Raw genomic sequence first — 17561 nt, 5'->3', positions numbered from 1 at the left:
AAATGCTGCACTGTACTACTATATATATACTGCTCACAACAATGCAGCACAGATATGGATACTTGAAGTGACACAGAGCTGCAAGATACAGCAATGGCCTACTGTACTGTACTACTATATATACTGGTGGTCACCAAAATGCTGCACTGTACTACTGTATACCGCTCACAACAATGCAGCACAGATATGGATACTTGAAGTGACACAGAGCTGCAAGATACAGCAATGGCCTACTGTACTGTACTACTATATATACTGGTGGTTACCAAAATTCTGCACTGTACTACTATATATATACTGCTCACAACAATGCAGCACAGATATGGATACTTGAAGTGACACAGAGCTGCAAGATACAGCAATGGCCTACTGTACTGTACTACTATTTATACTGGTGGTCACCAAAATGCTGCACTGTACTACTATATACTGCTCACAACAATGCAGCACAGATATGGATACTTGAAGTGACACAGAGCTGTAAGATACAGCAATGGCCTACTGTACTGTACTACTATTTATACTGGTGGTCACCAAAATGCTGTACTGTACTACTATATACTGCTCACAACAATGCAGCACAGATATGGATACTTGAAGTGACACAGAGCTGTGAGATACAGCAATGGCCTACTGTACTGTACTACTCTATATACTGGTGGTCACCAAAATGCTGCACTGTACTACTATATACTGCTCACAACAATGCAGCACAGATATGGATACTTGAGGTGACACAGAGCTGCAAGATACAGCAATGGCCTACTGTACTGTACAACTATATACTGGTAGTCACCAAAATGCTGCACTGTACTACTATATACTGCTCACAACAATGCAGCACAGATATGGATACTTGAAGTGACACAGAGCTGCAAGATACAGCAATGGCCTACTGTACTGTACTACTATATATACTGGTGGTCACCAAAATGCTGCACTGTACTACTGTATAATATATACTGGTCACACAACAATGCAGCAGATATTGAGCACTGATCAAGATACTGTCTAGAACTGAGTCTGACATGGAGCTGCAAGATACAGCAATGGCTTACTGTACTGTACTACTATAATATACTGGTGGTCACCACAATGCAGCACACTGAGCACAGATATTTGGAGCACACTGAGCACAGATATTGAGCTTTTCAGGCAGAGAACGTAGCCACGTCCTCTCTGCTCAATCTCCAATGCACGAGTGAAAATGGCGGCGACGCGCGGTTATTTATATGGAATACGAATCTCGCGAGAATCCGACAGCGGGATGATGACGTTCGGCCTCGTTCGGGTTAACCGAGCAAGGTGGGATGATCCGAGGCTGCCTCGGACCCCTGTAAAACACGTGAAGTTTGGGGGGGTCGGATCTCCACGAACCATACCCGCTTATCTCTAATATTTACACTGCAATTTAGATTCAGTTTGAACACACCACACCCATATCTAACTCTCTCTGCACATGTAATATCTCCCCCCACACACACACTCCTGCAGTGCAACACGGTTTTGCCCATTCGAGGAAGATTTTGCTTTTGAGAGCAACCTTGAATATGGTTGCAAATGTGAGCTACTTCATGTATAATATAGAGCCAGTGGTACAAATGAATTTTTAGAATTGTTCCAATGAAAGTAGTTCATTTTGTTAGAGACAGAAAGATTGGTAGCCACTATTGACAAGTAAGTCATATACGTATGCGTCCACTGAGTATGTGTCTACTTGTCCCATAGTGGCTCAGTATAGTGGAGTAAGTTCATCCCCGTCGCCCGGAGGCAAGTTAGAGTTTCATGCCTTCAAACCCTTAAAAAAAGGGAAATTATATATAAAGTTGGGCTAGGACAAAGGTGACAGGACCAGGAGGGACAGTACCAGGACAGGAGTGCAGGACCAATACTGAGATGACAGAGACAGTACGGTGGGGTCAGGACAGTTGGACCAGGACAGACTGACAGAGAAGACAGGCACAGGACAGGGTGGCAAGACCAGGACAGAACAGAGGGTGCAGGAGAGATAGGTGACAGGACCAGGACAAGGGGGACAGGGAGAGGACAGGGGTGACAGGGCCATTGCAGAACAGAGGGGGCAGGAGAGAAGGGTGTCAGGGACAGGACAGAGGTGACAGGGCCAATACACAAGATGAAAGGGACAGTACATTTATGAAGAACAGAAATTACAGGGCTAAGATAGAAGTGACAGGGACAAGAGAGAGGTGACAGGGACAGGACCAGGACATAGGGGAGAGGACAGGGGTGATAGGGGCAGAACAGAACAGAGGGGACAGGAGAGAGGGGTGACTGGGCCAATACATAGATGACAGGGACAGTACAGTGTGGAAGATCAGAAAAGACAGGGCCAGGACATAGGTGAAAAGGCTAAGACAGAAGACACATGAGGGTTTAAAGAGACAGTACAGAACAGAGGGGACAGGATAGAGGGATGACAGGGCCAGTGCAGAGATGACAGGGACAATATAGAGGTGACAGGGGCAGATCCAGGACAGAGGGGACAGGGACAGAACTGAAGGGATAGGAGATAGGGTTAACAGTACCAGGACAGATGTGACAGGGTCAGGACAGGGGTGTCAAGGACAGAACAGGGGTGGTAGGGCCAGGATAGAGGGGACAGGACAGGGGTGACAGGGGCATAAGGGAGGGGAGTCAGGGCCAGGATAGAAGTGACAGGGACAGGAAAATAGTGACAGGGACAAGAGAGAGGGGAGACAGGGCCAGCACAGGGGTGACAGGGACAGGACAGGGGTGACATGAGAGAGGTGAGACAGAAGCAGGACACAGCCCTGAATACAGCACTGAAATGACAGAGTGGCATCACTCATTCAAAAGTAATGAGAAATGTGCAATGCCCCCTTCCTTTCCCAGCTCCTGTCCGCAAACACCCTGCCCCCCACAGCCACAATACCTTTTCCTCTGCACGCCTGCACTGTTCTGGCTCCTCTGTCATGTAGAATGATGTCCCCTTCCATAGCATCAAGTCATAGGGGAGGAGCGCTGATGAAGATGATCAGTGCTCCACTTGCACAGCAGGAAGGATACAGAATGGGCAGCAGGGGAGGATAAGGAGCCGGGGAACCAGAGGCACTGCAGCTGGAGAGATCACGGAGCGGGGGGCGGAGGCAGTGCAATGGAGATCACGGAGCGGGGGGCGGAGGCAGCAGGAGAGATCACGGTGCCGGGGAGCCAGAAGCAGAAGGGTAGATCACAGTGCGGAGGAGATTGCGGTTTGGGGGAGACAGAAGCAGCAGGGAAGACTGCGGTGTGGTGGAGCTGGAAGAAGCTGGGGAGGGGGAGCTGGAGGATGTGGAACAGGCAGCAGTGAAGGACACAGAGTCGGGGACAATGGAGGAAGTGCCCCCTTTAGGGCTGGAGCCCGGCAGCAACTGACTCCATTGTCTCCGGCAGTTCCGCCCATGGTTCAGTATAAAAGAAGACAACGCTTCCAGAAACTGCAGTCCATGAGTATGCTCATTAGGTATAACTGTCTTCCAGCTGTCACTGGTTCTTTATAGTTTTGCACTTTTTAAGGAGCCACCCTGCTTGCTGTTCATACAAGGCCTAATTTTCTGAGAAAAAGAAGCATTTTCTGTGGGGGGGCAGAGAGGGAGGGGGTGGCGGGCAACGCTCCATTTTAAGGGATGAGACGGAGTGTTGCGGGGACGGAACCAGATGAACAGTGGGTGGTGTGGCGCGAATGGGAGGGTGTTGGGGGCGTGATCATGGTGGCTGCGTGACATCATGTGCAGCCGTCGCGGTTGGTAAGATGGCGGCGGGTCTCCTGCGGGTGCAGGAGGCTACCTTAGTTTCTGCTAACAAGCAGAAATTTCAATGCGTTCGCAATTTCTGCTTGTTCAACAAGGGGAAGCAGCTGGCAGCATGCTGGGCGGCCTTGCCCTGCGATGGGCGGCCCCCAGCATGCGAACAAAAGGATAGCAAATTCTGCTAATTTGCAGAATTTGCTATCCTTACTGAATTAGGCCCACAGTGCTTTGTTATTGAGTGGCCTCTACACAACATCTAGCCTTGGAATAATTTTGCCTTCTGTGTTGGCTGATCTACCTCCTATAGCTGACACCTCACTTCCCTTGCCTACATTATACTCTAGCACCGTTGTTGACTGCAACAATTTGAATTTCTGACCTGGTTTGTTTCCGCTTGCTGTCCCTGAAGTAATCTCTTGTAGTACCTCAATCGGGTAATCAACTGACACAGCTCTCATTGCATCATCTGCTGTACTGTATTGTGTTGCACCTTCAGCCTGTGACCTAGTTCACAGTGGCATGGGTCTCTGACTATCATGCAATTGCCATACACTCTGCTGCGCGTCAAGACTGTGACTACTCTCTAATGTTTCCTGTACCTCAAGCTGTCAAGACTACCTGTTCTGCCTGACAATAACTTTCTGGTTTATCACAATATCGGTAGTCATACTAGTATCCACCAGTGCCATTTGTGTCATATGTCCTGATTTTTCATCACTTGATTGCATCTCTAACCACACTTCTATCACAAAGAAGTTACCCCAGTCCTGACTCCGCTAAAATGGTTCCACTAACTAGCTATGGATCACCCATAGCATACCTAAACTATAAAAGTGAGATGTTCTGTAGGGTGAATGATATTTATGTTCATTTCTGGACAAAAAATCCATTTTGTTTTTAATCAGAAAAATTTCTATTTTACATTTACTTGTAGAAATACTACTGGATTCATTGTCTATTTTTGCAGCATTTTACATCTTATCAACTGCTATTATTGTGCTTCCTGTCTGTGCACAGGATTCAAAGCTGTTCTTTTACCATGAGTTTCTACAACCCGCTATGATAGGCTGACAGCATGTCTTGCTCAGCTAAATAACGTCACATATATACATTTATTAGGAAACAGATTGACAGAATGAGAAATGTTTGTTCAGCGTATTGAATGCGTGCCAGCAGACTATGTAAGAAAGCTTTGGTTTGCTGAATAAAAGTTTGCTTGTCGTATAGCTGGTAAATGTCATCCAGAATAGTAGTATAAAATACACCAGCTTCTCACTCAGATTTGTTTGGCTGTGAGTAATAAAGATAATCAAAGGGCAAAAGGGTTACATACAGTATTTTGTGTTATATATAAATATTGCTGCCGATATTAAATTCTAGAAGAGTTAGGGTTGTTATAAATTGTTCTCTAAAGCATCAATGTCGCTTATCAGCCAAATAAACTTCAACTTTATATCAAACATTCTTTCATTATCATATAGTGTATTAAAAGCACAAATATAAATTATAACTTACCTTACAAGTCATCCATTAACTTGAAAGAGATCAACCAAATGACTGTCAACTGAAGCTACTGTACATCTCTAACTCCTAGACTTAAATTAAACATCTTTAGATTAGGTGCCCTTGCCAAACAAGTAGCAGAAAGTCCAGAGTACAAATAGGGACCTATTTGGATACATCTACCCTTTGTTGTTTATGTACATTAACAATGTCAGTAGCGGAATTGCAAACCATTAGCGGTGAGTTTAGAACATAGGCAGCAAGTGCAAGCACAGGTTGAGTATCCCTTATCCAAAATTCTAAATTACACATTTTTGGTTCCCCTACTGAGATAAAGACACATTTATATAAATATTATATTGTATATCTATAAAATATATCTATATAAAAACTAGAGATGAGCGGGTTCGGTTCCTCGGTATCCGAACCCCCCCGAACTTCACCCATTTTACACGGTTCCAAGGCAGACTCGGATCCTCCCGCCTTGCTCGGTTAACCCGAGCGCACCCGAACGTCATCATCCCGCTGTCGTATTCTCGCGAGATTCGTATTCTATATAAGGAGCCGCGCGTCGCCGCCATTTTCACTCGTGCATTGGAGATGATAGGGAGAGGACGTGCAGCGTTCTCTCAGTATCTGTGTTCAGTGTGCTGCAAATATCTGTGCTCAGTGTGCTGCAAATATCTGTGCTCAGTGTGCTGAAAATATCTACGTTCTCTGCCTGAAAAACGCTCCATATCTGTGCTCAGTGTGCTACAAATATCTGTGCTCAGTGTGCTTTATTGTGGGGACTGGGGACCACCAGTATTATATAGTAGGAGGACAGTGCAGAGTTTTGCTGACTAGTGACCACCAGTATTATACGTTCTCTGCCTGAAAAATGCTCCATATCTGTGCTGCATTGTAGTATATAGTAGGAGGAAAGTGCAGAATTTTGCTGACCAGTGACCACCAGTATTATATCAGTACGGTACAGTAGTCCACTGCTCTACCTACCTCTGTGTCGTCAAGTATACTATCCATCAATACCTGTGGTGCATTTTAGTTGTTTTGCGCAGTATATATAGTAGGAGGACAGTGCAGAATTTTGCTGACCACCAGTATATAATATATAGCAGTACGGTACAGTAGGCCACTGCTCTACCTACCTCTGTGTCGTCAAGTTTACTATCCATCCATACCTGTGGTGCATTTTAGTTGTTGTGTGCAGTATATATAGTAGTAGTACAGTGCATAATTTTGCTGACCACCGGTATATAATATATAGCAGTACGGTATAGTAGGCCACTGCTCTACCTACCTTTGTGTCGTCAAGTATACTATCCATCCATAACTGTGGTGCATTTTAGTTGTGCGCAGTATATATAGTAGGAGTACAGTGCATAATTTTGCTGACCACCAGTATATAATATATATCAGGACGGTACAGTAGGCCACTGCTCTACCTACCTCTGTGTCGTCAAGAATACTATCCATCCATACCTGTGGTGCATTTTAGTTGTTGTGCGCAGTATATATAGTAGGAGGACAGTGCATCATTTTGCTGACCACCGGTATATAATATATAGCAGTACGGTACAGTAGGACACTGCTCTACCTACCTTTGTGTCGTTAAGTATACTATCCATCCATACATACCTGTGATGCATTTTAGTTGTGGGCAGTATATATAGTAGGAGTACAGTGCATATATTTGCTGGCCACCAGTATATAATATATAGCAGTACGGTACAATAGGCTACTGCTCTACCTACCTCTGTGTCATCAAGTATACTATCCATCCATACCTGTGGTGAATTTTAGTTGTGCGCAGTATATATACTAGGAGTACAGTACATAATTTTGCTGACCACCAGTATATAATATATAGCAGTACGGTACAGTAGTCCACTGCTCTACATACCTCTGTTTTGGCAAGTATACTATCCGTCCATACCTGTGGTGCATTTTAGTTGTGCGCAATATATATAGTAGGAGTACAGTGCATAATTTTGCTGACCACCAGTATATATTATATAGCAGTACGGTACAGTAGTCCACTGCTCTACCTACCTCTGTGTCGTCAAGTATGCAATCCATCCATACCTGTGGTGCATTTTAGTTGTGCGCAGTAAATATAGTAGGAGTACAGTGCATAATTTTGCTGACCACCAGTATATAATATATAGCAGTACGGTACAGTAGGCCACTGCTCTACCTACCTCTGTGTCGTCAAGTATACTATCCATCTATACCTGTGGTGCATTTTAGTTGTTGTGCTTAGTATATATAGTAGGAGGACAGTGCATAATTTTGCTGACCACCAGTATATAATATATAGCAGTAAGGTACAGTAGGACACTGCTCTACCTACCTCTGTGTCATCAATTATACTATCCATCCATTCCTGTGGTGCATTTTTGTTGTGCGCAGTATATATAGTAGGAGTACAGTGCATAATTTTGCTGACCACCAGTATATAATATATAGCAGTACGGTACAGTAGGCCATTGCTATTGATATATTACTGGCATATAATTCCACACATTAAAAAATGGAGAACAAAAATGTGGAGGGTAAAATAGGGAAAGATAAAGATCCACTTCCACCTCGTGCTGAAGCTGCTGCCACTAGTCATGGATGAGACGATGAAATGCCATCAACGTCGTCTACCAAGGCCGATGCCCAATGTCATAGTAGAGAGCATGTAAAATCCAAATAGCAAAAGTTCAGTAAAATTACCCAAAAATCAAAATTAAAAGCGTCTGATGAGAAGTGTAAGCTTGCCAATGTGCCATTTACGACACGGAGTGGCAAGGAATGGCTGAGGCCCCGTCCTATGTTCATGGCTAGTGGTTCAGCTTCACATGAGGATGGAAGCACTCATCCTCTCGCTAGAAAAATGAAAAGACTTAAGCTGGCAAAAGCACAGCAAAAAACTGTGCGTTCTTCTAAATCACAAATCCCCAAGGAGAGTCCAATTGTGTCAGTTGCGATGCCTGACCTTCCCAACACTGGACAGGAAGAAGTGGCGCCTTCCACCATTTGCACGCCCCCTGCAAGTGCTGGAAGGAGCACCCGCAGTCCAGTTCCTGATAGTCAAATTGAAGATGTCACTGTTGAAGTACACCAGGATGAGGATATGGGTGTTGCTAGCGTTGAGGAGGAAATTGACAAGGAGGATGGTAAGGTGGTTTGTTTAAGTCAGGCACCCGGGGAGACACCCGTTGTCCGTGGGACGAATATGGCCATTGACATGCCTGGTCAAATTACAAAAAGAATCACCTCTTAAGTGTGGAATTATTTTAACAGAAATGCGGACAACAGGTGTCAAGCCGTGTGTTGCCTTTGTCAAGCTGTAATAAGTAGGGGTAAGGACGTCAAAAACCTAGGAACATCCTCCCTTATACGTCACCTGGAGCGCATTCATCAGAAGTCATTCACAAGTTCAAAAACTTTGGGTGACAGCGGAAGCAGTCCACTGACAACTAAATCCCTTGCTCTTGTAACCAAGCTCCTGCAAACCACACTACCAACTCCCTCAGTGTCAATTTCCTCCTTAGACAGGAAAGCCAATAGTCCTGCAGGCCATGTCACTGTCAAGTCTGACGATTCCTCTCCTGCCTGGGATTCCTTCGATGCATCCTTGAGTGTAACGCCTGCTGGTGCTGCTGTTGTTGCTGCTGGGAGTCAATCGTCATCCCAGAGGGGAAGTCGGAAGACCACTTGTACTACTTCCAGTAAGCAATTGACTGTCCAACAGTCCTTTGCGAGGAAGATGAAATATCACAGCAGTCATCCTGCTGCAAAGCGGATAACTAAGGTCTTGGCAGCTTTGGTGGTGTTAAACGTGTAGACTAGAACGAATGGGTGCAGTATCAGATGTGCGCAGTAAAATCAAAGCAAGCTGCCCAGACACCCTGTTCAAAGGGGGGAAAAAACATCAATTCCCAATGATACAAGAGGGTACAACAAGGCGAACTGAGTGTCACTGGCGCTTGATCGATAGGATGTGAGTACTATTTCCAACAGCAATTGTCACCACAATACCCCATAAATTGTATTTTATCGCTGAGTAGCGGGTACTACCATGTGGTGGAAAGGTATAAAAATGGCAATTAAATCACAATGTAAACCCAAAGGATTACAAATTTATTCACAAACATAAATACTAAAAATACATGACTGGTATAAGTGCAACTGAATACTTCCACAAAGTGGCTGATGCTTAGTAATGACAGGAAAGAAGCTCTCACCCTCTCCCTGTATTGCGGTGGGCTAGCTTATGAAATAAGCTGATGTGGTCCTAGGCTGAAATAGCCAAGCACCACCGCAAACAGTTTTTCAGCATCAGATCCCCTTCAGTCCACATGTATCAGTCCTCAGTCCAAGACTGGTGTTAAACGTGTGTCCGGTATCCAGCGTTAATTCACAGGGAACTAGAGAATTGCTTGAGGTAGTGTAACCAAATACCATCTAGGTTCCATTTCTCTAGGCAGGCGATACCAAGAATGTACACAGATGTCAGAAAAAGAGTCACCAGTGTCCTAAAAAATGCAGTTGTACCCAATGTCCACTTAACTACGGACATGTGGACAAGTGGAGCAGGGCAGACTCAGGACTGTATGACTGTGACAGCCCACTGAGTAGATGTATTGCCTCCCGCAGCAAGAACAGCAGCGGCGGCACCAGTAGCAGCATCTCGCAAACGCAAACTCGTTCCTAGGCAGGCTACGGTTTGTATCACCGCTTTCCATAAGATGCACACAGCTGACAACCTCTTACGGAAACTGAGGAACATCATCGCAGAATGGCTTACCCCAATTGGACTCTCCTAGGGATTTGTGACATCGGACAACGCCACCAATATTGTGCGTGCATTACATGTGGGCAAATTCCAGCACGTCCCATGTTTTGCACATACATTGAATTTGGTGGTGCAGAAATATTTAAAAAACGACAGGGGCGTGCAAGAGATGCTGTCAGTGGCCCGAAGAATTGCGGGCCACTTTTGGCATTCAGCCACCGCGTGCCGAAGACTGGAGCACCAGCAAACACTCCTGAACCTGCCAAGCCATCATCTGAAGCAAGAGGTTGTAACGAGGTAGAATTCAACCCTCTATATGCTTCAGAGGATGGAGGAGCAGCAAAAGGCCATTCAAGCCTATACAGCTACCTACGATATAGGCAAAGCAGGGGGAATGCACCTGACTCAAGCGCAGTGGAGAATGATTTCAACGTTGTGCAAGGTTCTGCAACCCTTTGAGCTTGCCACACGTGAAGTCAGTTCAGACACTGCCAGCCTGAGTCATGTCATTCCCCTCATCAGGCTTTTGCAGAAGAAGCTGGAGAGATTGAAGGAGGAGCTAAAATGGAGCCATTCCGCTAGGCATGTGGGACTTGTGGATGGAGCCCTTAATTCGCTTAACCAGGATTCACGGGTGGTCAATCTGTTGAAATCAGAGCACTACATTTTGGCCACCATGCTCGATCCTAGATTTAAAACCTACATAAATCTGCCATCCTGTCTGACACTGCAGTGCCACTCTTAGATGGGCCAGGTGTTTGTGTCGGCCACTTGGGTCGCTTAGCTTAGTCACACAGCGACCTTGGTGCACCTCTTTTTTTCTTTGCATCATGTGCTGTTTGGGGACTATTTTTAAAATCTGCCATCCTGTCTGACACTGCAGTGCCACTCCTAGATGGGCCAGGTGTTTGTGTCGGCCACTTGGGTCGCTTAGCTTAGCCATCCAGCAACCTCGGTGCAAATTTTAGGACTAACAATAATATTGTGACTTGTGAAATGTTCAGAATAGACTGGAAATTAGTGGAAATTATGGTTATTGAGGTTAATAATACTATGGGATCAAAATGACCCCCAAATTCTATGATTTAAGCTGTTTTTGAGGGGTTTTTGTAAAAAAAAACACCCGAATCCAAAACACACCCGAATCCGATAAAAAAATTTCAGGGAGGTTTTGCCAAAACGCGTTTGAATCCAAAACACGGCCGCGGAACCGAATCCAAAACCAAAACACAAAACCCGAAAAATTTCCTTTGCACATCTCTAAATTTTAAAAACATAATGTATAAAATATATGTCATTATTTCAGTAGGGGACCCAAAAATGTGAGATTTTGAATTCTGGATAAGGGATAATTAACCTGTAATCATTGTCTCTTCTTTGTGGAAACTTTCATGGTTGGGCCTTCAAATTAAATTTCCAGTGTATGAAATGATCTCATGTTAACACTTTCTTTGAGGCTTTGGTACTTCTATATGATGACCCAGACTAGTAGGTTAGTTCACACGCTACTTGTGCTTTTAAAGGGACAAATTCAGAGATGTACGCAATCTCAATGGTTTGCGTATATCTCCTGTGCATCTCATGATCTGTACTGCTCATGTGCATATCTTTGTCTGCTACAACCGTTGCAGTGACCACCAAGACAGAGCATGATTGACATGGTGCAGCCTTATGGAGGCGGAAAATTGGCAGTAGCAGCCAGCATTCCAGATAATGGGGGTGGGGGGGGGGGGGGTTATCATGTTTTCTAGGCATGCTAAGGTCAGTGGCTTCACTAGCCCCAGCTGCGTGAAAACACCGGCAATCCTGAGTAACCTGTGGATAACTCAGATGGTCGATGTTCATGCAGAGTGATCAGATGTTGCATCTTCGGATGCAGCAGCAGATCACAGTAGCCGACAGGAGGCGCCTATTTACACTAAACGCATAATTTACTGCAGCATTAGCAGATTTTAGTCCACCCTCTGCGTACAAAGATGCAGCAGCTGTGCTACTGCCTGCGTCTCTGAATCAGGCCCCAAGGACGGAGGTCTGGTCAGGAGTGCTTTATTGCTGGGCTGATCATTTTCAGTGCAGCAAATGTTGTATGACGATCTCTGAAATATTATTGTCTGCCTCTTACTGCACTGGAAGTGAGATTTTGAAAGAATAAAAAAAAAAAAAGATCCATGTCAACAAATAAAATTTTCTTGTAGAAAAACACATAAATCTGAGTAATGTAGCAAATTGTTGAAAAAATAATAATTTGGTACCCTACACTTAACCTATAAGAAAGTCTAAATAAAGAGGCCAGTTACAGGAAACTGCTGTAGGGAGCAGATGACGGACTTATCTCTGCTTTATTATTTATTATTTATTTATTAACAGTTACTTATATAGCGCAGCATATTCCATTGTGCTTTACAATCGGAAGCAACAGTGATAGAACAAACCAGGTAATAATAATCAGACAAAGAGCTAGGAAGGCCCTGATCGCACTTTATCAAGTGTGTCCAATATTTTTAGACATCGTAGGTAAATGTAAAGATGTGTAGAAATCAGTTAGTATTCCACTTTGCAATAATGTGGCATACAGTACCTTTAGGGCCTAAATTTCTCTTGTTTATGTTTTTTCATTCAGTATTTACCATTTTCTTATTAACATTTCTCACATAAGTATATTTGGACACTAGTAAATGTCAGCATACGCGATAAGAACATACTTTTCATTTTCCAAATGTAAAAGGTTTTTGACCTTTCATCATTCTTCAAGCGAAGCTACAACCCCAGACACTTTGAGCAGCTTCTCTTATCATTTTGTTTTAATCTTTGTGATTTTCAAAGACACAAAGTTCACAATAAAGCAATAATGTAAGGAAGCAAAAATATTGAAACAAAAAAAAATTGCATATGCATGGAAAGCTCAACTTATTTGTAATTCATTTCTAAATCTGTTGTCTAAATATCAATTCTGTAATAATTTACCAGATGTATATTTCTCATCTCACTCATTTCTCATCATCTCTTTAGACTGACAAAACAAATTATAGGATGATTTCTCCAACTATTGTTCTAGGTGATTCATGAAAAGTCAGCATTCCAGGAAAAGAGGAACTGTATTTTTTTAACGTCTTAATTTAATAAGGTGATAATTAACATAAAGATTTGCTATCACCTTAATTTATAATTACAATTTTGCCAATTTACTATTAAAATAATGCCAGAGTAGCAGAGTAATGATCAGCTGCCCAATGATACTGGCTGCCAATAAGAGTCTACCCATATTGCGCGAACAGTTTTGATTGGGTCATGCATGCACAAGATTGAATGTGCTGAGTCACACATGCACTGGGAAAATAGGAACCATGCCATGGCCTTTCAGCTCCACTGGTTAAAAAAATAGAGAAAATCTATTTTTAAAAATATATTTATATTCCCGGCAAACATCATTCTGAGCTGTTGATAGTGTCAGATGAACTGTTTGTACCACCATAGTCATCATTAAATAGATTACATAAATGCACTCCTCTCCAGCAGCAGTAGACTCTGGCATAATGCCAGAGTCTACTACGCATGCGCAGGTCTCCAGGAACATGGCGCCCTCGCCTTGTTCCTGGGGACATCTCCAGTGCGCATGCGCCAATCACTTGGAAATAGCCACAGCGGCCATTTTCTGAGTGATTTTGGTCTGCAGTGCAGGGCCGCCATCGCGGGCCTCTGGAGGGGTGAGTGTAATATATGAGTGCAGTGTGTGCAGTGTGGACATGCACACTGCACCCATTATAGAAATGCTTATGTCTTGTTGGTATGTTGTGAGTTTTCTTTGTTCAGGTTTAGAAAGACTCCAGAATGCTATACACACACTGACTGTGTCAGACTGGCCCACAGGTGTACAGGGGAAATCCCTGGTGGTTCTCAATGCGTTATGGCCCCACCCCCTCATCCAGGGAACAGTAACTTGTTGGAGCCGTAACATTTTTATTTCTATGGAAACTACAGCAAGATTAGCCTTCCTGCCAATAAAAGTGGGTGGTTCTGATGGACCTCTGTTCCCTCCTTTATAGAGTATCCCTGTTCTTTGAATGTCCTCTCAAATGGCTGGCCATTTCCCTCTGTACTGGATGGCTACACTCCTTAGGTTTGGGCCCCAACCATTACATTGGAGTAAGGTAGCCAGAGTAAGAGCCCCAACATTATTTCTGCAGACCATTTTTATAAAAATTTATGTTTGCGTGATCTGTTGATTTTTGCTGAAATAAATTGATTTCATTATCCCAAAGCAAGTTCAAGTTGTCAAGGACATTTGTTGATTTCCATAAGTGCTATTAGATTTCTGCAAGTTTCTTCTGATTCTTACTTCAACTCTATTGTTTGTAGTGGTAGTAGCCATGGCGGGCCATACACCTATATACTGTACTGTAAGTATGATTAAAGATGGGATGCAGTCGTGTGACCATCGCTCGGGATCCCAGCAGTCTACATGCCAACACCAGGATCCCGAACAATCAAAATGCCAGCAGACAGAATGCCAACCCACAGGGACTATTCCCACTTGTTGGTGTCCACGACACCCATAGAGTGGGAATAGAACCTGTGGCGAGTGCAGCGAGCCACCGAGCCTGCTGCATGGCAAGCGCAGTAAGCCTGCAAGGGGCTTTGCTGTGCTCGCTTCCCACCCATTGGCATTCTGCTGTCGGGATCCCGGGGGTCGGTATGCTGACCTCCGGATCCCGAGCACCAGTCTCCCAGCACCAACCCCTTAAAGACTGCTGTTATGTTTAGATCTCTATTGGGTACACAGATATATGGGACAAGTTGAGCAGTGCAGAAATTAGATATTTATGTTGTAGAATTAAATCATTGTAGAGATAATGGGTTTTTATGGGGTTTCCTTGCAGTCTGAATAAGTGCACTGCTTTTCCAACTTTGCAAAAATACTTCCATTCAGGGCCGCCAGGAGTGGACATGGGCCAGGTACTGAAGGGCATGTGACCAAATCCATGAAGGCGTAGCCACATACCTCAACAAAAAAATATAATGTTTTACAGGAGCCCTGCAAAAGGGGACAACACCTACTTAGCAGATGATCAGGACCTCCTGCAGGCCCCATTGATAGACACGGGCCCAGGTAATTATTAACACCCCCCCCCCAGCAGTCCTGCTTCCGTTTTGCAACAACACAATTATTCCCATCCATTTATGTAAACTGAAATAGCACATTTGGTATTTAAATTGCAGTCCATGTTCTCTGTACCTGCCTAATTAGTTGCTTCTGTACTTTCTAAACTGTCTCTACATGCACAAGTCTCTCAACCACTTAAGTTCGTAGAAACTAAAAAAGTTGATCTGTTCATTTATTTTTATATATGGTAATAGCAAACTTTTCTTTTTTGAATATCCATGCTTTAAAACGCTCAGTAAATTTGATTGGCAGATACATACGTGTCCCAGGCTACAAAGGGTTCATGAAGATGGACAGGAAAACCATCCAGGCAATAAAAAATATTATTTGTCTAGTCCTCTGCTGCCTATAAATCAGACTGTGTCCTTCAAGAGAAACATGAAAGAGTTTTGTGTCAATCCTTTTCTGAATTAATGTAATTATATCCAGTCTTGTCAGAATTCATGAACATTATGTATATTATGTTAAGTATATCTTTGCAATGTTTTTATTATTGAATTTTATGCTGTTTTATTTCATCATAGATTTTAAATAAGGGCCAATTAAAATAGAAATTTGACATTTTGGTATTGTAGCAGCGTAATAACATTTCACATGAAACATATAATCATGAAATACTTCAAATTATTTACAGATCTATTAGCAAAGTAGCATACATTTCCCCAACATTGTGTTGCTTGAGTATAATATAAAATAATTTAATTTAGTGTACTTCTTTAGTATTCAAGCAAACAGAGAGCTTTAAAAATGCATCAGAATTCTTTATCACTATGTGAAATATTTGTTATTCCATTGGATTGTGTTAATGCATAAAATATATTTGCAAATCATTTTTTGCTCTTCACCCTTTTTTAGTGAATCCGTAAAATTACAAAATGTAAGATATTTGTATTACATTTGTAATTATCTGGGCCAGTCATCTCTTAACTATAAACTGCAATAATCATATTGATATCTGATATTGACCACTATGGTTATTGAATGAGTGGCTATTTTGTTTGTCTTCACCATTCATTTCTTTTACTTTTTTTAAGGGTCATGGATAAAAGGCATGGTGGTATTAGCACATCTTAGTTTGGATGTGATATGTTTTGTGACATTCAGAGTGTCAACACTACAATGGTCACATGGACGTTATACCAACATGCCAATGTAAACATGGTCATAATGTTGACATTGTACATGTTGATAGTTGGCATCTTGACATAATGCTTTCTTACTGTTAGTGCCCTCTCCCTAACCTAACCTTTACAGCAGCCTAACCCTAACTCAAAACTGTACTGTCAATCTCGGTGTCAACATAATACCATATTGACATACTGGTAACAACATGATGATTACATTCTATTAATTTATTATTTTCACACTTGTGCTCTTTGTTAGGAACAATTTATTGGCGTCAGATCCCCTATTGTAATCAGTATTTATGTACAGGGCACAAGTAATTTGGAGGGTTCCAACATACAGTACAATTGGTTTCTTCTGACTAGTAACACTTAGAGTTGTAAGTAAAGAGGCTGATAATAAGGCTACATGCTGGAGACATTGGCATTTGCAATACTTAAAAATCATGTATCTAAAGACAGATGCAATGCATTATGTCTATGTATGAATTTAAAATGTGCTAATGTTGTAATACGCTATACCTTATGTCTGCATTTAGTTGCATTCAGTATACATTTGGGATGTGTTTATAAATGTATCAAAACTGCATAATTAAATTTAAGTTAGCATCAAGCACTCCTAGATTTTTGCCTATAATTCAGTATTTTGTAACATGACTGAGAAAGAGTTGAGTGTGTGTTTCTCATCAATCTAATTGTAACTCTGGTAAAGAATATTGGACAGAATGTGGCTTTACTGTAGGTTCTTATTCTGTATCTAGTGTAGTGGCAGCATTTGCTCCAGACTTACATGAGGTGCTCAAGTGGGATCACTTACCCTATTTGTAATTAAATGTTATATACACAAGAGAGAATGTTGTCTAGAGTCAGTTAGTTATTTATACAAAAGTCACATTTTACAAAAGTCAAATTTTCAATATAAAATGTAAAATAAATAAGAACATCTCCACGTATGCTGTTATCACATTTAACAATTTAAGTGGGAATCTTCTTAATGGCAGAAGTCCAAATGCAAGGGGAATAGATGATCACTAGTTGATATAACTGCGTTTCTAGTAATTCAAATACTATCAGTTGATACAGTAGATCAATATGCAATCAACCAACAAATCAGAAGCTAGATAGTGCTTCTGATAGACGTCATTATCAGTACATGTCGTTGCAGCAGCTGACAATTACCCACAAATAACATGATACTGTATTAATGTTGCCATTAA

The sequence above is a fragment of the Pseudophryne corroboree genome, chromosome 11 (assembly GCF_028390025.1).
Source record: "Pseudophryne corroboree isolate aPseCor3 chromosome 11, aPseCor3.hap2, whole genome shotgun sequence".
NCBI classification, from domain to species: domain Eukaryota; kingdom Metazoa; phylum Chordata; class Amphibia; order Anura; family Myobatrachidae; genus Pseudophryne; species Pseudophryne corroboree.
The sequence above is the reverse complement of the archived record's forward strand: the minus strand, read 5'-3'. Positions refer to the sequence as shown.